This window comes from Dipodomys ordii, unplaced genomic scaffold, assembly GCF_000151885.1.
Source record: "Dipodomys ordii isolate 6190 unplaced genomic scaffold, Dord_2.0 Scaffold36, whole genome shotgun sequence".
Taxonomy (NCBI): domain Eukaryota; kingdom Metazoa; phylum Chordata; class Mammalia; order Rodentia; family Heteromyidae; genus Dipodomys; species Dipodomys ordii.
In genome coordinates, this window is record NW_012267252.1 from 16619521 (window position 1) to 16645337 (window position 25817).

Below are 25817 nucleotides of genomic sequence, written 5' to 3' on the forward strand. Positions count from 1 at the left end.
GAGAAAGAAAGAAAGGAACAAAGAAAGGAAGGAAGGAAGGAAGGAAGGAAGGGAGGGAGGGAGGAAGGGAGGGACGGAGGGAGGGAGGGGGGAAGGAAAGAAAGAATGAAAGAAAATTCCCCATACTTCCACCAAAGGGAAACAGAAAAGCAGTTGTTTTGGAATATATTCAGAACATTCGTTTACCCTAGAGAAAGCATTTTATCAGAGACCAGACCGCTGGGACTTTGCCAGAGCCCCCGTGACCAGGATAACAGAAATTCTCAACCTCACCCTGAAGTACTCCATTTTCCAGTGCCCCCTCACAGACCACCAGAGACCACGATCAATGCAAACAGCAAAGGGTTGTTTATTGCAAGCTCAAGCTTGGTCCTCTGCGCACTCGGTAACCGGTCACGCTAAGAGGCCCCGAGCATAGAATCAGCACAGTTTTTTTTTTAAATAGTATTGAACAAACAATTTTAAGGAACTTTTACATAAGAAATTACATGATTGGTTAACATTTAAAGCAAGCTAAGCTGGGCAAATATGGTTGACCTTTACAGAAAAATATCCTTGTTCCATAGCTTGACCACAGATGGTTATGGGTTACACATGGACCAACAGTATGCATGGCATGTTTCGCCCTGAGCTCAGAAGAACCGGTTGGTTGGGACATTATATGGTTTTAACTGAAACTCTTAGCCCTAAGTCACTCAGGGGCAAACACCTGCCTTAAGTAGACACCATCTATGACTCCAAGAATTGTTTGTGCATGGCTTTCTGTCATAAATTCCTGGCATTGGGGCTAGAGTGGGTCATGAGTTAAGTTGCAGAACTGAGATGGGGTGGTAAGTAAAAATGGAGTTGCTTAGGTTTCTCAACCCTGTTCCCGTCTTCCACACAGGGAAAGAAAAACACCCACTATCACCCCCCTGTAGCTTCTGATTTAGGAAAAGGAAATACCTAACTCCAAACCTCTCTAGCCTTTCTGTCTCACCAAAGATGGTAAACTAAGAAACATGTATGAGGGCACAGGACAGGGGCAGACTCCCTAAAAAACTAAGGCCTAAAACTAAGGCCTAATAATAGGATCATGAACTAATTCCCATCTCCCCACACATTTTGACCACTTCTAAATTATATAGAGTTCCTGTATAATAACAGAGATTACAACAGAAAGTATTTCATGCCTCAGACCTTATTTAAGGAGTTTTTAGAGAAATGTACAGACAACAGAGGAGATAAAAAATGACCTTAGAAGAAATCTGACATTTACAGATATGAAAAAATAGTAAACTCAACCTAACTTCTAGTTAGATAAGCTTCATACTTTTTTTTTGGTCAGTCATGGGGCTTGAACTTCAGGCCTGAGCGCCCTCTCTGAGATCTTTTGATCAAGGCCAGCACTCTGTTGCTTGAGCTACAGTGCCACTTCTGGTTTTCTGGTGGTTAATTGGAGATAAGAGTTTGACAGAATTTTCTGCTCAGGCTGGCTTTGAACAATGATCCTTAGATCTCAGCTATGAGATCTGGTGTCATAAACTACCAGTGCCTGGCACTAACTGCCTTTTACATCAGTTATTTTTACCTAGTACATCATTTCCAGATTTGATCAAAAAAATTACCAGGAATTGGAAGGATCAACATCGTGAAAATGGCAATACTTCCCAAGGTTATCTACAAATTCAATGCGATACCTATCAATATCCCAACCTCATTCTTCACTGAAATAGAAGAAGCAATCCAAAAATTCATATGGAACAACAAAAGACCCTGAATAGCAAAAAACGATCCTTAACAGAAAGAACAGTGCTGGAGGAATATAAAAACCAAATTTCAAAGTCTAGGGCTGGGAAGGTGGCTGAGTGGTAGAGTGCTTGTCCTGAGTTCGATTCCTCAGCACCACATAAGCAGAAAAAGCCAGAAATGGCTCTGTGGCTCAAGTGGTAGAGTGCTAGCCTTGAGCTGAAGAGCTGGGGGACAGCACCCAGGCCGAGTTCAGGCCCCACGACTGGCAAAAAAAAAAAAAAATCAAACTCTACTACAAAGCCATAGTAATCAAAATAGCTTGGTACTGGCACAAGAAGAGACCTGAGGACCAATAGAATTGAAAACCCAGAAATGAACCCACAGACCAATAGCCACCTAATCTTCAATAAATAAATATATAATGGAAGAAAGACAGCCTCTTCAGTAAATGGTGCTGGCAAAACTGGTTTATCACTTGTAGAAAACTAAAGCTAGATCCTTATATATCACCCTGCACCAGAATCAACTCCAAATGGATCAAAGACATTGGAGTCAAAGCAGATACCCTAGAAACATTACAGGAAGGAATAAGAGAAACCATAGGTCTCCTTGGCACAGGCCGAAATTTTCTTAATAGAGACCCAGAAACACAACAAATCAAAGAAAGGTTGGACAAATGGGATTACATGAAGCTGCAGAGCTTCTGCATGGCAAAGGACACACCTAGCGAGATCAATAGAAAGCCCACGGATTGGGAGAAGATCTTCACTAAACACACAACGGACAAGGGTCTCATATCTAAAATATACCTGGAACTCAAGAAATTAAATCCTCCAACAACAAATCCGCAAAGAAACAACTTCGGCTCACGCCTGTAATCCTAGCTACTCAGGAGGCTGAGATCTGAGGATCACCTTTCAAAGCCAGCCCAGGCAGAAAAGTCAGTGAGACTCTTATCTCCAATTAACCACTAGAAAACCGGAAGTGGTGCACTCACCTTGAGCTGAAGAGCGCAAGGATAGTGCCCAAGCCTAGAGTTCAAGCCCCACAACCGACAAAAAAAATATAAATAAGAAAAGGGAAACAACTACACAAAAAATAAGTGGGCTAAAGACTTAAAGAGAAACTTCTCTGAAGAGGAAATAAGAATGGCCAATAGACACATGAAGAAATGTTCAACCTCTCTAGCCATAAAAGAAATGCAAATCAAAACAACATTGAGATTCCAACCTTACCCCAGTTAGAATGGCTATAATAAAGAACTCTAATAACATCAGATACTAGAGGAGCTGCGGACAGAAGGGAACCTTACTGCATTGTTGGTGGGAGTGTAAATTTGTTCAACCACTTTGGAAGCAGTATGGAGATTCCTCAAAAGACTCCACACAGAGCTCCCCTATGACCCAGCGATCCCACTTTTGGGCATTTACCCAAATGATCACAAACAAGATCATACTAAAGCTACCAGCACAACTATATTTATTGCAGCATTATTTACCATAGCTAAGATATGGAACCAGCCCTGATGCCCCTCAGTAGATGAATGGATCAAGAAAATGTGGTATATATACACAATGGAATTCTATGCCTCCATCAGAAAGAATGACATTGCCCCATTTGTTAGGAAATGGAAAAACTTGGAAAAAATTATGTTAAGTGAAGTAAGCCAGGCCCAAAGAAACATAGGTCCCATGGTTTCCCTTATTTGCAATATCTAGTACATGTCTGGGACAAGCATAAAAGTTCAAAAGCTATGTACATACGACCAGATAAGATGATGTTAAGCAAAATGAACCCCAAGACAGGGACATAAGTGGTTTTTTCTTTCTTGCTATTGTTTCTAACGTATTTATAATGTACCATGTGATTTTCTGTTGCATTGTATGTTCTTCCTCCACAGTATAACCCCTGTTTTCACTGTTTTTGATGTTGGTGCTGTGCATCTTGTATATACACTTCTCTAATTTGAGGAGGAAAAGGGAAAAAACCAAAATGCTTAAATAGGAATATAGGTTGACCCATTGTAACAATGAAATGTGCAAGACACTATGTTGAAAAATGAACTTTACAATTTAGGTGGGAAGGGGGGCAGGGAGTGTAGTTGTAGAGGTTGGAGGGAAGGGATGGTAGCGGAAAAACAAAGGAGGAAGCAACAATGCTTGATAGGAAATGTACTCATTACATGTAACTGTAACCCCTGTGTACAGTATTTTTACAATAAAAGAACTTACAAAAATTACCAAGAATACTAAAAGACAAAAAACATTACAAAGCTAAAACATACAAAATAAGCATTACCAACATATTCTGATTTTGCATTTATCAGACTGGTAATTTAAAATAAATGATTAATATGAAAAAAGTAATAACATACAAGGACAGTGTGTACTATCAACAGAGAGATAAAAACTCTAAGAATAAAAATGAAATGCTAGAAGGAAAAATTAATGTATTAGAAATGAATAATACCTGAGATGGCATTTATCTGTAGGCCAGATATCACTGAGGACAGAATCAAACTGAAAAACATAAATAAAAGGCAATTTAAAAAAAAGGAAGGAATTGAAGAAACATCTGAAGTAATAATGACTAATAATTTTCCAAAATTAATGACAGACACTGACCTGTAAATTTAGGCAACTCAGAAAAAAAAAATCCAGGCTGAATAAATAACAAAAACTCTACACTTAACCATATCAGATCACACTGCAAGAAACCAAAGAAATGAGAAGTCAAAAACTAGACAATCCAATAAGCACAGAAAAGGTATTCAATATGCTGAATCACTTGGTAAATTCAAATAAAAGCCACAAGAGGTACTACTACCCATTAAGGTGGTTGCAACCAATGAGGCAGACAAAGTAAAACATTGGAGAGAATGTGAATTAATTGGAAGCATTTGGTACCAGCTGGAATGTAAAATCATGTGGCTACCTGGAATTTGTTTGCTAGTTTTCAAATGAGGTCTCACTACATTGTTGAACTTTTAGTCTTGAACTTTTAGGATCCAGTGATCTCTCCACCTCCTATGTAGCTGGGACTATAAGTGTATATCACTACACTCAGCAGTATAGCCATTATGGAAAAGACTTGGCAGCAACACAAAAGTTTAAGCATCAAATTACGATAAGATCCAGAAATTCCACTGGCACACATATATCCAAGGATAACAGAAAACATGTACCCAGGCAAAAATGTGTATGTGAATGTTTGTAATAGTATTATTCACGGTAGCCAAAATATAAAAATAATTCAATGTGCATCAATTGGCAAAATGGATTAAAAAAAGATACAATATATTCATACAATGGAACAGTATTTGACCTGGTCTGAAGTATACATGCAATGACATGATTAACCTTGAATATCTGAGAAGAGATAGAAGGCAGAAAAGCATATGAGGCACTTTTCTCCAATTAATCACCAAAAAGCTAGAAATAGAGGTTTGGCTCAAGTGGTAGAGTGCCTGCCTTGAACTTAGTCCCTGAGTTCAAGTCCCAGTACTGGCACACACCTTATAATATACTCTGCTGGATCTATATATATTCAGTTACAGGAGGGAGATGAAAAACACAAGGATTAACTCTCCCTGGTAGAATTAGAATATGCTTCCTTAAACAATGGAATTTCAATCCTGGTCTGAAAGGATGAATAATAATTTTCAGGGGTATGCAGAGAAAGAAAACTCTAGACACTAAAAATGAATATGCTGTTAAACTGTTAAAAGTCAGTTCATTGGTGTACTCTTAAATAACACTCTGAAACAGAACTGAGTTTTCTTTTCTAAATTAAATGTCATCAGGATCACTGTGAACAAACTATAGAAGATTGGGTCTTAACCATCACAGATGCTTTAATAATGGTAAGAAGGACATAATAATGTAATGGTAAGAAGAGCAAGCCATAAAACTCCTCACACATAAACAAACCCTAATAGTAAACACCATAAACAAGAGCACAGCAGTAACTCTTGGAGTATATAATTAACATTATGAATAAAATTAAGTGGGACTGTGTGCTGAGGTAATGTAAATACTCCCCCTCCCAATTCAATCAGATCAAAGAATGACTGTAGTATAACTTATCTGGGTAAATAATCACTCATTATTTTCTTATGCCAGCAACCAACTAATCAACTCTCATTCTTACCAAGCCCCTAACTATGATTAAAAAGAAATTCCACATAGGAAAGACGCATTTGATAACTTTCCCAGCTGATTACACACATAGGCACAATCTTGTTACCTACCCCTTTTTCTGAGGCAGACTTCATCAATCTGGAAAATGAAGACAGACCACTGATTGGAGGGCAAACCTGAAAAGGATTAAACACTTAGCATGGCATTCTAAAATACTGTAATTACAGTGCAATTAACCATACTGCATATTAAACGTGCAACTCTGAAATGTGTTCAGACTCCCCAATTATAACTAGTTATTCTTCAAAGAATTTTGCCGCCCACATTGAATTTCTCTAGTGCTTCTTTGTTATAATTCAGGTGTGACAGTCACTAATATATCTAAAAGGACAGTTAATAAAAAGTAGACATTCTTTACTGTAAACCGAACACAGGCATGCCAGGTAATACCTAACCATTAGCACTAATCATCATGTTTTAGACAGGCAGATCTATTATGCAATTGGACTTTGCCCTCTTTAAAGCATATTTAATGGTCAGCTATGAAGAGGCAGTGAGATTGAGGCAGGCGTAAGGACAAGGTAGAAGACCAGGAATGTGTCTCTCAGTCTCTGTGAGACTCCGTTTCCTCAACTATCCACTAAAGCTTTTATCTGTGCTAGGTTTCGGTAAAGATCCAAAACCTTAGCTAAGCCAGGCATTGGGGCTTAGTCCTTAACCTTAGCTACTTAGGAGGCTAAGATTCAGAGGATAGCAATTTGAGACTAGCCCAGGTTGAAACATCTGCTAGATTTCCCCCTCCAAAATAACCACTGAAAAGCAGGGCTGGAGGCATGGCTCAAGTGGTAGGGCACCAGCTGAGTAAAGAAGCTGAGCAAGCCAACTGAGCAAGCATGAAGTCATAAATTCAAACCTTACTACTATTCAAAAAACAAAAGGAGGAGGAGGAAGAGGAGGAAGAGGAACAGAAAACTCTAGAACTGAGTTCTTGATATACTGTCAATTTGAATAGCATATACCCAGGTACACATTTTTTTTTAAAAAAATTCTACATGTAGAAAGATGGTTTTAGCTATTTCTTTCATATTAGTTTTTTTTAAAAAGCCCCTTGATTGAGAAAGTGCTACCTTTTGTCGGACTGCTATTACTATCATAAACTGACAACTGGCCATTAAATGATATTAATATATGTAAACTTATATGTATAAATGTTTGAGAATCCTAGCCACTCAGGAGGCTGAGGTCTAAGGATCATGGTTTGATGCCCGTCTGGTTAGGAAAGTCCATGAGATTTTTATCTCCAGATAACCACCAGAAAACCGAAGTAGCACTGTGGCTCAAAGTGGTAGAATGCTAGCCTTGAGCAAAAAAGTTCAAGGACAGTACCCAGACCTGAGGTCAAGCCCCCCAATCGACAAAAAAAAAGTTTGAGAATCAAAAAAATGTCAATTACAACATAAATCAGTATGTTTACTGACTTAAATGTGTAACAGTTTAAATTTGTACATGGAAAAGGATCAGAAGACACCTAACAGTAGTTGAACATTAGAAGATTCTTTATTCTGTAAAATATTGATGTAGTCAATAAAAATAGAAGAATAATTGGTAATGTGGCTGAGGAAGAGAAGAAAAAAAAAGAAAAACGCAAACTCTTTGGGAGTCCTGAGTCATATTTTCAGAATGACTCTCTGAAAGCAATCACTTTGGGAATGGTTCCTCTGCCCTAAGCCAATAGATATACTTGGCATTCTCTTTCCATCCATGCAAGACATGAGTAGTTTCATTTAGCCTGGAACGTGGTTGACTTCTAAGTAATACACTGAGAGCTACTGAAATGTAGTATTCTTTCCTCTCTGGTTTGTTTATATAAAAGCTACCTTGGGAAGATCAAGAAAGGAAATATATCACAAATATGCACACCCAAGAACTTTCCCTCAATGAGCTAAGACGGTACAGCAAGGACATTCTGTTTCAAGCAGATGACAACTGTCCTGACAAATGTATTGCCTTGAGGTTCACTGCATAGCCTCCTGGGACTCCCAGGCCATTGCATCAACAGATACCATTTAGTAATTTCAATGGTTTCTGATAGGAGTACCAAGAGGAAAAAAATGACAACTCCAACAAAAAAAATCCTTGGTGCAGGAGCTAAAACAGAATATGTCTGCCTAGATAAGTCTATTCAAGGCCTTGCCATCTCATTAAAAAATAATAATGATACAAGGAATGCTGAACTAGCATAGGAATCTAGTTTGGAGGAAGCTTCGATACATTTTTAAGCAAAATGGTCAAGGTCTGCTGGCATTGTTCATGTTATGTTAATATGCCATTATCACATATATTCAAGACAAACTCACTGTTATTATATTGCCTGAAACTTAATGTCTGGGTTACTGTTCCTTTTTCAATAGCTTTTCTACAAAAAGGGCAGGCCACACCACTTAAGCCTCTGAGAAACCCAACAGTCAACACCAACCAATTGGCCTACTTCTACAAAACACATTTCCTGCTACATTTGAAAATAGCACTCACTTACTAATGTGTGTTTTTCTCTCAGAGTTGAACTATAGGAAAAATATAATGGTATTTTATGCATTGGCTTCAGATTTAAATGAGCTTGAAATACTATTTAGCTTTTACATTGCTGTTAACCTTAAAAAAAAAGTGGAAAAAGGGTCAGATAGGAACTAATAAGAAACTGCAGCTCTCCTTTTAGAAAAATCCCTTTCCCTTCCAATCCTTGCGGACTTATCAAATTGTCTGCATAACATATCTCTTAGCCCAATTGTGTGCTCCCAACACACAACAACAAAAATAAATAATAATAATGACCTGGTTAACAATGAAATTCAAAAGAGTAGCGTTGAATATGGAGATAAATCTTAGATCTCTTTCTCTATGAGGAGAACTGTATAATTTGTAGATAAAATAGAATGTTCACAGTAAACATGCTGTTTCTCCTTAGCTTTTCAGTATTGTTGGTAAAAATAAAGTCCTATGTGCTATGTCTGCTGCTCAGCTAGCCCAGAAATCTCCCAGGAATTTTCTTTCAAGTAAGAAATTAGAAGCCAGGTGCTGGTGGCTCACAACTACAATCCTAGCTACTCAGTAGGCTGAGAGGATCACAGTTCAAAGCCAACCTAGGCAGAGAAGCCCATGAGACTCTTCAATTAACTACCAGAGAACTGGAAGTAGAGCTGTGGTCAAAGTGGTAGAGCACTATACTTGAGCAAAAGAGCTCAGGGACAGCACCCAGGCCAACAACAACAAAAGAAATTAGACATCAACTCATATTTGGAGTTCATGGAGAGGTGCTCTCCCTGGAATTTTGGGTTGGATGCCTGGAAACGACAGTTTAGCACAGACTTTAGTTCAGAAAGTTCTAGATCAAACATCGTCACTGACATTTTGTACCATTGCCTCCTTCAGATTCGGTCATCTTTGCTGTAAAATGGACATAAGAACATTCCCCGCCTATAGGTTTGTTGTGAGGCTGGCCCAAGCTGTTGTAATGTGCTATAATCTTTAACAAGGGGGATCGAGGGCTACCAGATTATCATATCTAAGTCACAGGTACCCACTGGAAAGATGGTGCAAGATCAACAGGCTGTGGGGGTGAGCCATTGAGAATTCATTACCCATAAAGAAAGATGGTATTTGTGGACACCAGAAAAGGGAACGTGACACTAATATGATACCAACCCTTTTACAGTTCAGAGATTCTTATCCTTCCCAATTCACCTCTATTATTTTCTCTGAGTACCATATCCATCCTTCTCTTCTCCACTTCACCATGTTATGGCTAGGGGGTCTATGAATTACACATCCTATTAATTAGCCTGAGCTAATAAGAAACATTGGCAGGAGAGCAAAAGAAAAGGAGGCCCCCTCCAGGAGCCCTTCCTCACCCCCATCCCCCACCCTCACTCCCTATTTGCTTCACACAGCCGCCTTAGCGGCTAAGCGGAATCTGAGGGTCCCAGTTTCAACACCAGGGCCCCTACTTCATAGTCAGACCATCTAGCACAGGTCCTTTTGCAGTCTGATGGTATCACCAGCTCCATGGGGTGCAAAGTTGTTTTGGCATATTAATATCTGATTCTCCTGAGGCCTCTGGGATATGTGAAGCATTAGTTCATTTCCCCTGAATTAAATTTGGTCTGTTGAAATGTGTAGGTAGGTGTTGCTAGGTGTGCTCGCTTGCCATTAAGTGATACTACTTCCTATTGGTCTTGGGGAAAAAATGCTAGCGCCTTGGTGTTGCTTCAGGATCCTACATGATCTTGTCCTTGCTCATTTCCCAAGACCCAGCTGGGAACCCTCTTTCTTTGCCTCTCAGGATCCTTTCATGTCTTCAAATACTCCAACTTCCATCTTGCCACGAGACAATCTCACACGTGCTTTCCCCCTCCACGGCCTTTTCCCCCAGTCACCTTCAGGCTTCACCTGCACCCCACTTTATCAAAGTGACCTTTCTTGAGGTTTCCATATCCAAGATTTAATTATTTTCCAAACTAGACTAAACTAATAGAATAACCACAACATACCTCTCAACAGAAAAGAAAAAGGTTAACACAAAAATGTCCCTTCAGAGTGAAGGACAGTTCTGTGATTTAGCTTCTCTCTGTTGAGCTCATTTCTCTCTTTTCCACAAGTCTCACTGAGTACTGCCCTTAGGAAACCACAAAACAAGGAGATGGAGAGGTACATATTCTTATTCAACCTTCAGTGAAATAGGTAAGACAGATGTTCTAGGCTGGACTCACAAGGAGATGCTCCAACCACGATTTTATCATGGCTACCAGTGGATACCATGACACTGAAATCATCCATGAACTACATGTGAGAGGGTTAGAAGGAATTCAGAAAGGTGTTTTGTTTTGTTTTGTTTTTGGTCAGCCATGGGTCTTGAATTTGGGGCCTGAGCCTGTCCCTGAGCAATTTCTGCTTAAGACAAGAGCTCTACCACTTTGAGCCACAGCACCACTTCCAATTTTCTGGTGTCGAAGCAGCAGGTCTCATAGACTTTCCTGCCCAGACTGGCTTTGAACCATTATCCTTAGATCTCAGCCTCCTGAGTAACTGAGATTATAGGCGTGAGACACCAGTGCCTGGCCAGGAAGATGATTGAATGCAGCTTTTCATATGTGTTCTCAGAGACATGGGTCCTGCTTTGCCTGTGGGCAGAAATTCTGCCCTCTCACTGGAAAAGCTCTTTGACATCCACTTCTTTTCCAACCAGTTCTCTCCTAAATCCTCTCCTACTTCTGGCCAAAGCTGTATGCAGCTGTGTTGTTGAGAAGAAAACCAGCACTCTGGTTCAACCTTACTGACTGTTCTTTGGGCTGAATCAATTAGATTCATAATGAACCTCTGCAAACAGGTTTTTCAAAGCAGAAGCATGCAAACTCTTGCTTCTCTCCTTTGTTAAAAGGCTTCCTGATTAATTTTCTTACTCACTTTAATGCCTCTCTCGGTTCTGCTAATATCAGCACGGCTTATCACCCTGCTTAATCAAGCTAGCCTAATGGACAGCATCCACCCAACAGCTCTTCATGTCTCCTTAAGGGAAATCGGAAATAATATAGGAAGAGGCTACACACAAGATAGCACATGTAACTGATAAAAAACCTGTCAAAGAGGTTTGCTTTTGAGAACCATTGCTCTTGGATGGGCTATGAGGCTTACACTGTAATTCCAGTTACTTGGTAAGCAAAGATTAGGACAATTGAGGTTCTAGGGCAGCTTGGATCAAAAAAAAATTAGCAAGACCTCATCCCAACAAATAAGCCAGGTGGGGTAGGACAAGTTGTAATTTTTAGCCCCATTGGAGCCCATAGGCAGGGTAGAAGGCTCATAGACCAAGGCTGGCACTAGGCCAAAAGCCTGTATCAAATGTTTAAAATAAAAGAGGGCTACAGTCATGGCTCAACTGGTAGAGAGCCTGCCTAGCAAGAACAAGGTCCTGATTTCATGTACCAACTGTGCCAAAAACCAAATAAACAAAACCTTGCTTCTTGGGAAAGAGGTTTACAGTCTTCCCTCCCCAATCTTCCAATGATATCACCCTCAATTTCTATAGTAGTTATCTATCGATCCATCTGCTCATTCACTTATTGGTTCATCGTCCACAGATTCAGCAAATATTTTTCAAAGCAGAACTAGAAGCGGGGAACATTTAGGAGGCGGTGGCAGCAATCCAGGGAGCAAACAATGACTGGAACCAAGAGCCTGGCCAGGAAGACGGAAGGATGTAAAATACACTGAGGAAACAGGAGTCATAGCATTTGCAATGTGTTTGGTGTGGAAGGGGAGTGAGGTGGACATACAAAGATGGACCCCACGTTTCTCATCTTTGCTGAGTAGGTTTGGGGGACAAAGGAAGTCAAGTTCAAAACACAAAGAGCCTGAAAGCTCTCACAGGGCAGATAGACACTCAGGTGTGCACCCTCCCCTCCTGGCCAGGAGGGGTTAGAACTAGCAAACTGTTTAGGAGTCATTGACTCTGAGTTGGCAAGGTAGCAGGTACCTGTAGTCGCAGCACTGGGAAGGTTGAAGCAGGAGATATTTTGACTTCAAGAGTTCAGTGGGCTGGGAAGGTGGCTCAGTGGTAGAGCGCTTGCATGCATGAGGCCCTGGGTTTGATTCCTCAGCACCACATAGGCAGAAGAAAAAAAAGCCACAGTGGAGCTGTGGCTCAAGTGGTAGAGTGCTAGCCTTGAGCTGAAGAGCTGAGGGACAGCGCCCAGGCCAGAGTTCAGGCCCCACGACCGGAACCCTCCCCCCACCCCCCAAAAAAGAGTTCAAAGCCAGCCTAGAAAGCACAACAAGACTTTATATCTCAAAAAGAGAAAAGAGAAGTCATCAACTTCTTGTTCTAATCTGGATTCGATTATCATTCTTTAATGACCTTAAGTAACTGCTTCTAATTCTACTTACGTATAAGGAGCACACACAGAGGTTATGATTTTTAAAAGTGCTTATGAAATGTATATTAAATTACTAGCAAGTGTAAAGACCCAGGGGTAGAGGAAGGATGTCACATTATACAAAGTGCTAGCAGTTGCTGAAGCTGAGTGAGGGGTGCAGGGGAATTTAGTAAATGGTCGTCTCTACTTTTCTTAGATTTGAAACATTTGCAAGCCCCTCCCCTCCCCGCTTTTGGCAGTACTAGAGTTTGAACTCGGGGCTGCAGCACTTGCTAGGTTGGTGCTTTATTACTTCAGCTATGACTCTAGCCCTCGTTTCTGCTGATTACTTTTACGATACAGTTTTACTTCTTACCTGGGAGCTCACCTGAGCTACAATGCACCAGCTTTAGGCTTCCCATCATTACTGGGTTCCCAGGAGTACAGCATTCTGTCCACCTTTCCTGTGTAGAGATGGAGTCCATTGGCATGTCTGCCTGGGCTAACCTGGAAGATGACCTCCTAATCTCAGTCTCCCATAGAGCTTGGAATGGTAAGCATACATAATTGAGGTCAGATATACATTGAAAAGGCGGGGGGGTCTTGTAAACTTGCTTGGACTGACCTTGAACCATGATCATCTGGTATTCAGCTTCCCAGGTAGCTGATATTACAAGTGTAAGCCACTGGTGCCTGACTGAAAATACTTGCATTTTTTTTTCTTATGTAGTACCACTCTTGGGGCTTGAGCTCAAGGGTAGTGCTCTATCACTTGAGCCACAGCTCCACTTCTAACTTTTTGTTTGTTAATTGGAGATAAGCATCTCCTGGACTTTCCTGTCCAGACTGGCTTTGAACTGTGACCCTTAGATCACAGCCTCCTGAGTAGCTAGGATTACAGGCTTCAGCCATTGACAATACTTGTAAAATTTTATTTAGAGGAAATAGTGAGGAATGGCTAATGCTCTGGGATGAGAAGAAAAGGAAAAGACGATGGGGGTGGGGGGAGGACTGGAGGTTAACACCCTAAAAAAACCCTCAATATTTAGGGAAACCGCATAGGAACAGGAGTCCGCTTGAAAGAAAGAGTAGCTTTAGTCATTCTATCAATATAAGCTGGTATAGGTCACATCTCTAAAACAGGATGATAATTAGGATACCCTTTGGGATTCATTCAAACAAGTTAATATGAGTGAAGGCCCTAAGTTAACTGTCAAGTGTTGTATTACTTTTAAGCGGGTCATGATTACTATTAAATGTAAAAAGCCCGATCAGTACTTCTTTCTGCTTGTTTTGACTCCATAACCAAGGAACATTATAATCCTCACTAGTATGGAGGAAAAGAGAGAGAGAGCTGAGCAAAATAGCTAGCGAATATAATCAGAAGATAATATGTGTCATATTTTTTCTGTTGAGCATGGACCAAAGTAATGATTTATTCTGTAAAGCAAATGAATCAGCAACCATTTTTTATTAATGGTAAACAGGAAAAATATTTAAAGCCTCGTAACATGTAGCCCACAGATTGTACCTATTACAAAGGCAAATGTAATAATAAAGGCCGTAGAGTTCTGTAAAAATTAAATAATGAAAATGGTATTCAGAAACCCATTAGCAAGGAACTATGGTGCTAGAAAAAGTAGCACTTTCAATGTAAGCAAAGACCTTTGCTTTTAAAATCCCTAATGAAGATGAATCCAAAAAAAAAAAAAATAGTACTAAAAGCTACAGGAAAGTCTTAAAAAAATCAAACTGCCAAAAAAAAAAAAAAGAATCCAGGCTGCTGCCTTGATGCATAATGGACCTTGAAGTCAATACTGGACTTGTTTATTAAAGAGCTACAAACCATCGCTAAGTAAGGGTAGAGGTACATTCTGTTCTCCTCTTCTGGTGGGTTCCCCTACTCTCATGCACATCACAGTCTATTACTTGAACTAAAAAATTTCAAAACTCTGGATTCTAGTTTACAATCACAGCCGGCGGGGATTTTCTTTTGAGCTCTCTCCATTGGCCGTCCCTGGGTGCCCTTTTTCCTCCTCTGTCTGCCATTTTCTTCCTCTCTCATCTTTCCTAGGCCCAGCCAAGTGACTGTCAATAATTTAATTCATTTCAGTCATTCAATGCCTGATCACGACTTTTGGTCATTGTGGTCCCTGTCTCAAGAGCAATGAGCATTTTCCAGAGTTATTTCTAATACTAAAATGAAGTCTCTATATTTTGGAAAGTGGGTAAAGCAGATTCTCTTTGGGGACAGGTGGGGGCCTCTAAGGTTCTGGCAAATGGCGTCCCCCTGGTGTAGCAACGTGAGTAGAAGCAAGATACTGGTTTCAAAGTAAAGCCTCCTCTTAGCTTTGCCATTCCAGATTTACTGGAATTAAGTACCAGCTTCAGTCTCAACCTTCTGGTACTGCAGATTGAGCCAGGCTCCCAGCTCTTTTGTTTATACTTTTGAAATAGAGTCTTTTAAACTTTAACTGTGCTGTCCTCTAACTTGAGATCTTCCTGCCTCTGCCCACCCCGAGTAGCTAACATTACCAGTATGTGCCACCATACTTGTCTCTTTCTCTTTTTGTCTAAGAAGAGGTAGAAGTGGGAATGAAGTAGAAGAAAACTTCTGGGGAGACATTAGACCTGGAGAGGAGAGCGGGCCTTGGTCTTCACTAGCCCCCAAGCCCCTGAGGCAGCTCGATCCAAAATAGGGTTGGAGGTTTTTTTCCTCTCTCTCCCAAAGAGGTTTGAAGAAGTCAAATCTATAATATAATTTCTTCATTTTATTTTTAGAACACTTTTCTTGTATTTTCCTACCTTCTATAACAATAAAACAGCAATTATCTTACATGAATAAAAAGTGCCACTTGATAAAATGGCATTTTACAAAGTTTAAGCAAGATGAATGTTTAGATTAAACACTCATTTTTTGAAAGAATAATCTGCTGTGTTCTCTCTCATGATGATTGCACTGTTTCCCATGCCTGATAGATTGCATTGATGAACCACTTTATCAGATTTGAATGCACACACTTAGCATCTTCCATGTAACTGTATTGTCAAAGAAAATCTGCTTGTGACCCTGTAAGTAGTAATTTGGTAGTGAAAAGAATGTTTGGAAGGATGCAAGATTTGCTTTTTGTGTTGTTGTTATTGTTGTTGTTTCTTGGTGCTGTATTGGTACTTGAACTCAGAACTCAGGCTTCAACTCAGCTTTTACACTCACAAACTTTTCTGTAAAGGTTAGCTTTGAACCCTCAAATCTTGGCTTCCAGAGTAGCTAGGATTACAGACATGAGCTACTGACATGTGAACTACTGAGATGATTTACCTTTAAAATTCGGATCTGTCTTTAAAACTCATGATGTTTATTTGTTAATGAGCACACATAACAATTTAAATCATGAGGCTCTTAGTTCTAGATCATTAACAATGTTAAGATTTAGGGACTTCAAGTAAGATAACATAGGCAGCTATTTTGCTTATCATAATACTTATCATAATGGTATTTTGGGCGGCCATAAAGCCAATGAAGTTGTCTTGAGACCTAGAATTCTGTTGCAAATCTTACTAGTATGTATGTCACTGCAAGTCTAGTGGAGCTAACAAGAATCATCTGAGAGCATATTAATTCAAATTCTTTGGTTTTCATAGAAACTCTTTCTAAATACTATCTTTCGATGAAAGACTTTATTCTTGATAAGATGTGGGTGTCAAATCAGTATTTCTTACTTTAAGCCAATTACGACTACAAAAAAAAATCAATGTAGAAAACTTCAGTTCAGGGCTGGGAAGGTGGCTCAGTGGTAGAGTGCTTGCCTTGCATGCATGAGGCCCTGGGTTCGATTCCTCAGCACCACATAAGCAAAAAGAAAAAAGCCGGAAGTGGCGCTGTGGCTCAAGTGGTAGAGCACTAGCCTTGACCTGAAGAGCTGAGGGACAGCACCCAGGCCCAGAGTTCAGGCCCCACGACCGGACCTCCCCCCCAAAAAAAAACCTTCAGTTCAAATACCTAGATGAGTTTTACATAACAATAGGACCACAGGACCCCAATTAATGAATTGTTTATTGTTCAGCCAATTATCTGCTACTTGTGTATTTGAAAAATATCTATTAAGCACTAGGCCCTATACTAAGCCAACTGTACATACCATTAATAGTTAATATATATTGACCACTTACACTGTGTCAGGCATTTGTCCGTGGGCTTTATGTGTAACATGTTTAGTCCTCAATCTAGAAGGTCTTGCTTGACCCTAAATCTTGCCAGGACAGCAGCAAGAATACAGTGGAGAGCTCTATCCCTGCCCTCTCTAGCCAACCCCTCTCTTCTGATCTGCAATGTCATCTTGTAACACACAAGAAGCTTTGTACCAGCAGATGTGGGCAGCCTGGTCCAAACATACAAGCTCTGTCCAACCTTTCACTCTGCAAACAGCAGACACTTGGTTTCCATAGCATCTGGGCATGCTCACTAGTGTTACAGAGAGGATGTTCCTGGACAAAAGCCAACCTGGCTCTGCAGCGTGTAGATCTATTGAGCAAGGAACCCTGGACATTTACTTATAAGAAATAAGGCCTCTAAGCAGTGTAGACATATTCCTTTGGCCCTAGCAACTGATTGCTGAATGGCACACAGAGCACAGAGCTGCATATTCTTTCTACAGCACAAGGCCCAGGGCAGTAGCCCAAGTTATCAGGATCTCAAGACTGATAATGATTAGTACAATTAGAAGATGCAAAACATAAAATAAGGGGTAAATAACCTATCTCAGGTCGCACAGCTTGTAAGTGGCAGAGCTAAGATGTGAATGAGGGTAGGCTCTGAAGTTAGATTGCATGGGTTCAAATACTAACTCTGAATATTAGACGATGCCATCTTTCTATGCATCAAGGAACAAATCAGTTCTCTGTTAGAGTAGAGCTTATTGTATAATGGGCAAGAAAATAACTATGAAATAATGATATAATCATAGCTAAAAATAAATATTTAACATATTCATAATCTATAAATCATATTTATAAATAAAAATGCTATGATAGGAGGATAATAAGAGAGAATGTGTCCAGTGTGCTGAGGGCCAAGAAGCCCATGGGGGACAGGGCTATCACAGAGAACTTTGTGAAGTGGTTACGCTAAGAGTTAAACAATGAGAAATGGTTAGTAACCATGCACAGACAAGAGGAAGCAGAGTCCAGACAACTGGTCCAGCTTATATAAAAGCCCTGAGACACCAGCCTGAGTTACCAAAGCTCCCACGACCCATTTCATTCATTCCCTCATTCAGCCAGCCATTCATCTAGTAATTCATTCAGGAGTAATCCTAAAAACCTATTAGGCATAAGTTCTGTAGCAAAGATGGGAGTAGATCAGGAAAAATCTTTCTCTAGTAAGGGAGACTAGATGACCATCTAACGATCAACGGTGCAAATATTTATTAGCTGCTTACTGGCAGCAGGCGTTGTACTAAATTCATTACATGCATCATTTCATTGAACTCTCACAACAGCTAGCAGAGGTACACTCTGTTATTTCTTCATGTTATATATAGATGAGAAGTTAAGCAGCTAGATGACCTGCAGTGGTCAGTAAATGGGTGTGTCACTAAACAATCAGGAATTATCAGTGTGTCACACAGACCAGAGAGGAGAAGAGTACTTGCAGAGGAGAAGGATAAAAATTGCTTCCCTGTTGGATTCCATTCATGATCCCTAACACCAAGAAAAGGGTGTGCTAACCTCTCAACAGTCTGTCCTGCAGCCTCAGGACCCTGACATGAACCCTGAAGGTCATAGCTAGAAGACGATTCAGTCATTGTTCCAGGTCCCTGCCTGTGTCCAGGAGTATGGAAACACCCACTCTGCTGCTGCCAGTTCAAAGGGTGTCATGGCCCTTGAGAAAAGCATCATCACTACCATCTTCTAGGCATTGTTCTTCCCCTGATTTTCCAGCTACTCACAGCCAGAAAGCCCCTCAGACACTATAGAAGAGATCAGAATTTGGGGCATGGATGAGGGAGGGCAGAGGAAGACCCTGGTAGGGTGGAAGATGAGAACAAAGCCATAGTTCAAAAAAAAAATCCCAGCATTTGGGAAATATTGGTTTGAAGCACATAGTTTTCCCCCTTTTAGCTCAATTTAGCTAATTCTCTTTTTTTTCTAATGGTGAGTCCATATATTTTCATTAGAAAGCTAATGGTCTCAAACCACTGTCAGCAAATACCAAATGACCCTAATGTGTACTCCCTAATAGTCTTTGTGCTGACAGTGTCATAAATTAATAAAGCGCATGCCAAAGCATATAATCAAACTCTGGGATGAGGTGCACTTTAAAAAATACTTTTATCTCATTTTTAATAACAAATTCATAGGTAGAAACACCTTTAAGCCTTACCATTCCTTACTTACTCAAAGCTCAGAACTTAGAAAAGTACTTCAGCAAACATATCCAGCAGAAATCCTTCGAGTTTTCTGAGTCCTCTGAAATTAGCTGTGAATTTGGACACAGTGGCCTCTTCCCTGGGAGAGGATCCATACTGTTCAGGATTCTCAGAACCCACACCTCCAGCAAGTAAAGCATGATCGACTTTTAGTGGTACCACCACAAATCTTAGTTCCTCTCTTGTACAATGTTGATATGTATAAATTCAATTCTATCCTTTGGGGAACTTCAGGGCTTCAGCTCCAGCAGTTTGTGTCATTTCTGATGGGCTAATTAGAAGACGAGGAAAGTGAGGGTAGAAGGAAGAAATGTAGGTTTTGGCAGGGCAAGAGTAGAAGTTTTTATGACACCTAGGGAGAGACATAAGAAGTACAGGGAAGATAAACCTGCTTTTGTACTGCCCTCCCGTGTCTGCAGGGGAGACAGGCAGATGGCACCAGCTACGTGTGACCTGGAGCCACTCTGGGTAAAATGAAGGCTGTGGACCAAAGGAATGAAAAAATACAGCTCGGGGGCTCATTCCTCAGCACCTCTAGGGAATGGGGGATTGAAAAACATTAATATCTTAGAAGAAAAAAGACTCTCCTACACTTTGTAAGTCAAAACAATATTGACCCAATGAATTTTACACATTTCAATCAGTTAAAAATGGGGCAGTAAAATGATTTTCACTTACCTTTTCCCTTCTAGTCGAAATGTCCTAATGCTGAAACTGGAGTTTTAGGTTCTAGGAGTGAACTTCTGGCTTTCCATATGTCAGGTCCAGCTACTCACCCCTCTATATAGTAAAGGCAACAAGATTTGTGATGTGTCACAGTGTGCCACAGGAAGACAGTACTTCCGTTTATCTTCAGACATCTTCCATGGACAGACATGAGCTTTAGGTTTAAACAGACAAAGAATTGGGGGAGAGGGGTCTGCATGGTTATTAAACTGTCTTCATCAAAGCATGGCCTGGTTCAGGTATGTGGTGGGGTATTCCAACAGTTTTTTGGTCTTTTTTTATTGGTTCATATTAGTTATACGGGAGATGATTGTGCTGTTCTATCTCCACATTTGTTTACACTGCATCCCAATCTGTTCCAACCCTTCTATTATACTCCTGGCCCTCAACTATACTTCTTGCTTCCCCCTTCCCTCCTTCCTTGAGGGGCAGTTTTCTTCAACTCTCTTTGTAATCATGTCATCTACAAGTAATATCCTTCCTGAATTCAAAAGTGGTTGCAACGTGTCTACAGAAAGAACTGCTTAGAGCAAAGACACAAAATGGAGACAATGCGGAATGCCTAGCTTTTCTTCTGTTTGTAGTTAATTCAGAAGCCTAGGGAAGGAGTCGGTGCTGTTCAGCAGAAGTAGCTTTTATGCATCTGTTGCAAAATTATATCTGAAGAGATCCAGCACACTATTTAGGACTCTCTGTATCCCGAGAATCCCCTGTATCTGCCTCTCTGTATCCTGAGAATCCCCTAGCTTTCCAATTGGACAAAACAGGGCTGTTCATTCCTATTCCCTGCTCCATCTCTGGGTCTTCTGGTGATTTTAGTATACATCACAAAGCAACTGTGCATGATAAAGCCTTTGAGTCAACCTTGCAGAGAAAGCACAAGACCCTCCCTTTTCTTCCCTACCTTATATTCTTATTCAGTAAGTACTAGATGTCTTCCTTCCTTGTGTCAGGCATTTTGCTAGGCATTGAGGGACCAAGCCAAACATAGTCCGGGACTTCAAGAAAGTTCCAGTCTAATGGGGCATGAAAACTAGGTATTAAGAGGAAATTATCACACTATGTGATAATGGAGCAAGTTTAGGGGACAGAGTAGAATAAAATGAGAATAAACTTGTCTTGGTTAGGAGTGATCAGAAAGATATCAAAGGTAGTAATGGATGGTCCAATGGAGACTTGAAAGCAGAACGGAAGTCAGCTAGGAAAAGCATGGATTAGAGGAAGAATTGAAAGCACAAAGATTAATAACTTTATTAAATATCATAGCATTACCATATATATAGGAGATGAGGCATAGAGAAAGGCAGAAGGGGTCCAGAAAATAAATTATGTTAAAGAACTTGGACTTTTTCCTGAGGGCAATGAAAGATATTGAAGGAACTTGGGTAGGAGATTCACAAGGCTATTAAGAGTTTAGAAAGCCAATTTGGGGTGCTACATGGAAGTGGGTTGAGAGGTCCTAGGCTGAAGTAGAGAACCAGTTACAAATAGCAGCAATGGCTGACTAGGTGGTGAAAATGACAGTCAGGTATAGGCTGAAAAGGGACTATTTGGGTCAGTTCACTGGCAGGCTATTAGCACTGGGCTACTTGTGTCTACATGACATGAATTTTACACATCTCAAACAGTTAAAAATGGGGCAATGCTATGATTTTCACTCGCCTTTTCCCTTCTAGTAGAAATGTCCTAATGCGGAAACTGGAGTTTTAGGTTGCAGGAGTGAATGGGAGCCATCGGACTGGCTCCCCTGTGACTCTGAACTTTAGACTTTTCAGCTAGAGCCAAATCCTGTCCAACAACAAGCTTGCACCTTTTATTTCCTTCATCAGTGGCTACATGGGAGCCAACTTCAAACAAGCTCCTTGAAGCTGGGGAAATCTTGTGGAAGACCAGGGAAAGAACTATTCAAAGCCTGAGGGCCAGAGTCATTCCAGATTGTCTGGAGGATCGTCAGGAGATGAAAGCCCTGGATCATTTCAGTATCATCTCAATAAGAAATGAAAAACAAACACTCAACACAATTCCTAGAAGCAATTCAGCCTGAAGCTCAAAGATCCATCCCTAACTTACAGTCAAAGAAAGTTCATTCAAGCACAGGGCCACCACTACTAAAAAAGGGTACATGGCATCATTTGAGCTATTAGTGTGCCAGCAACTAGCTGCTTCACCAGGCACATTGTTGGACACTAGATAAAATTTGAGCTGCCAAATCTAGCTGGAGACCTCAGCAGCAGGCTACACTAGAAATGATACAGCAGACTACCTCAGAAGTCCTACCCTTAAGGCCTAAAACCCCTTTTAGATCTATAGATATCTGTTACTGACAACTTCATGAATCGGAGCCTCTTCCCAAAGTTCTTACCTTCCTCATGCAGGAAAGCACCAACATAATTTGAGAAACAGTCATTGGCCAGCTATTGGGTCATGTAGAAACCTAATGCCTTATATAGGAGCAACAAGAAACATTACAACTAAATGTTGGGCCCACTCAGATGCCACCAGCTATTAGAAAGGAGAAAGTAGCCGTTCAACTTGGGTCTCACTGATGTAAACTCCTTCTTTATGGTAGGAGTCATACTTTTGGGACAGTATTTAGCTTCATGGCATGGGTCTCTAATTTCAGAAAGTTCCCAGAAGCTGCTCAGACTTGATTTATTAGTGACTTGACCAAAATAAAATGGATGACATCCACTGGGCAGCAGGAACCCCTCCAGTCCTAATGGATGGGAAATGGTGAAGGCCAGTCCATACGATGGGCCACATTGTATGGAAAGCCATCCCCCTTGTTCTCCTGAGACATTAAGTCCAAGTGTGTCACAGTTTCATTGACTCTTAGGCTGCAGCTGATGGCTTAAATGCCTAGTTGGACATTTGACTGAGTGCTAGATGAAAGACATCCTCTGTCATGAGTACCAGGTCACTGCTACAGTCCAATGGGACATTGATATAACCCATGGGGTGCTCATGGAAGAATCCCTGCCCAGACAGGAAGAGATGGAACAAGATAGCCAATCAAACCAGCATAGCTCAGGTCTCAGCATCGTTATTCACATTTTTCATTAGACAAAGCACAGTCATCTTATTGATAACCTGATAGTCTCAAAAGCGCAGGCTTGCATCTAAGAAGCCAAATGGTTGACACAGATGCTGGTTCCTGTCCCTTTGCTCATCTTCCTAAAGATGAATTCTTTTCTGGTCTGGGGACACAACCTTCTGGCCACAACTGATATTTAGTGGCCTTTGACATTGACTATAGCTTTTTAAATGTCATATCTAGCTGAGTGGCTCATGCTTGTGATCCTAGCTACTCAGGAGACTGAGATCTGAGGATTGCAGTTCAAAGCCAGCCCAGGGGGGGCTGGAAAGGTGGCTCAGTGGTAGAGCGCTTGCCTTGCATGCATGAGACCCTGGGTTCGATTCCTCAGTACCACATAAGTGGAAAAAGCCAGAAGTGGCGCTGTGGCTCAAGTGGTAGAGCGCTAGCTTTGAGCTCAAGAGCTGAAGGTCAGAGCCCAGGTCCAGAGTTCAGGCCCCACAACTGGCAAAAAAAAAAGGCAGCCCAGGGAAGGAAAATCTTACCTCCAATGAATCACAGAAAATCAGAAGTGGTGCTGTGGCTCAAAGTGGTAGAGCACTAGCCTTGAGCTGAAGAGATCAGGGACAGCATCTAGTTCAAGCTCCATGACCAACAACAAAAACAAAAAAGCCATATCCATGAGAAGAGTAAATGCTGGACACGTGATAATAACACTTGATTTGGGGAACCCCAGTGCTTACTTTCCTGTGAAAATTAAACTTCCTTGTTGTGATCCATTGTGTCTACCTTTGGCCTACACTTTTGATAGGAGTACTTAAGGCAGAAGGAAAATTATCCTAGACAGAAGCACTAAAGAATAAACCCAATGCAGGAAAATACAAATGAATATTTCTTTCATAGGTCCAAGTCTATTCAGTGTCTATTTCTCTGTGAGTGACTTTTGGAAGATTGTGTCTTTCAAAGGATATGTCCATTTAACAACATTATCACATTTGTAGACATATAGTTAATAATATTCCATAATGATCCTTTTAATGTCCATGAAATCAGTCATGATGGGTCCTCATTTCTTTCTAATATTGGCCATTTGTATAGGTTTTTTTTTCTTGTTTAATGTAGCTAGAGAATTATCAGCTTTGAAAAAACTTTTTTAGAAAAGCTTTTTGTTAGCTAGGTGCTGGTAGCACATGCCTATAATCCTAGCTATTTAGAAGGTTGAGATCTGAGGATAATGGTTCAAAGCCAGCGTAGGCATGGAAGGCTGTGAAACTCTTATGTTCAATTAAACACCAAAAAGCCAGAAGTGGTATTTAAAAAAAAAAAGCTCAAGTGATAGAGTACTAGCTTTGAGCATAAAATCTCAGAGACAGTGCCCAGGCCTTAAGTTCAAGCCTCTGGACTGGCACAAAAGAAAAGACTATGCCTAATTTCAGATAACCTTCCTTCCAGGACTTAGTATGTTCACTAACTATAGCCCTTCCAATACCTACTTCCACAAGCAAATATCAAGTCGTGTGTGTGTGTGTGTGTGTGTGTGTGTGTGTGTGTGTGTGTGTGTGTTTTCAATGTATGTGATGATACTGGATTTTTAAACTCAGGACCAAATTCTTGTTAGTGCTTTATTACTTGAACCATGCTTCCAGCTAGTCTTGCTTTGGGGTGATTTACAAATAGTATTTGGTGCTTTTACCCATCTGGCTCTACCTCTTAAGTAGTGGGGATTACAAGCATGAACCACCACATTTGTCCCAAACGTCAGGTCTTTTTCAAGGTAAAGTGCTACAGGCATTGTAACATTTATGTATTTTGAACAATTTAATGTATAAAACTGTGCTATTGTTTTTCTAAGCCACTGACAATGTTCCCCCTAACACTGTTTACCTCATGAGTCCCATGGGGTTTTTGGAGGTGGAGGTGGTGATGGTGGTTAGTTGTTTTCTGCTGGCACTGGGGCTTGAACTCAGGAATTGGGCACTGTGACAATAGCTTGAAAAGCAACACTTTGGTATCTCATGTAATTCAGCATTTCTTCTCTGTCACACCCAGCTGAAAGAAGGCTGGCATAGTGGCTCCCACCTGTCATTCCAGACACTCAGTAGATGAAGTTCCAGCGGATCAAAACTTGTGGCCAGCCAGAGCAAAGTCAGAAGACCTCATCTCAAGTAATCAAAGTTGGCTGTGTGCAGTGGTACACACCTGTCATCACAGCCACAGCAGAAGCATAAATAGGAGGATTGTGGTCTAGACAATTTTGGAGCTAAGTGCATAGATATTTACATATTAGTCTAAATTTGCTTACTTGAGGTCCAAATACAAAATACCAGGGAAATACATTTCCAGAAAGGATTTATAGTGCATTTTAATGCTTTCAAATGTAATTAACATTTGTTTTTGTTTGAAAATTATAGGTTAAAGTACTTTAAAAGAATGAAACATTATCCCAATCATAGTAAGATGGCAAATTTAGGAATGTTCCATTATAGGATATTGCCTAAATTTTAATATGGAAAGAGGTGATTCACATAAAAGCTACTTTTCCAATTATGTCTTCTAACCTCCTTATTTCCCCTAAGGACATTTTCAGTAGGCTATAGGGTGAGCAAAAAAAAAAATCCCACAAAATATCAATGCATCCATTAGAAAAGAAATTGAAATTATAGCCTGAAGGGAAGAAGAAGCTGAGTCATTCTGGGGTGAACTACAAGCTTGCACAGATGCCCTTTCCTCCCCCCTAATTTGTCAATTTCACAGCCATCCATTACAAAGTTAGAATGTCTGAACTCAGCAAGTCCTCAGTACAGGTGTGCAGACGGCAGCACCTGTAATGTGCAGGCTGTTTACTTTGCAT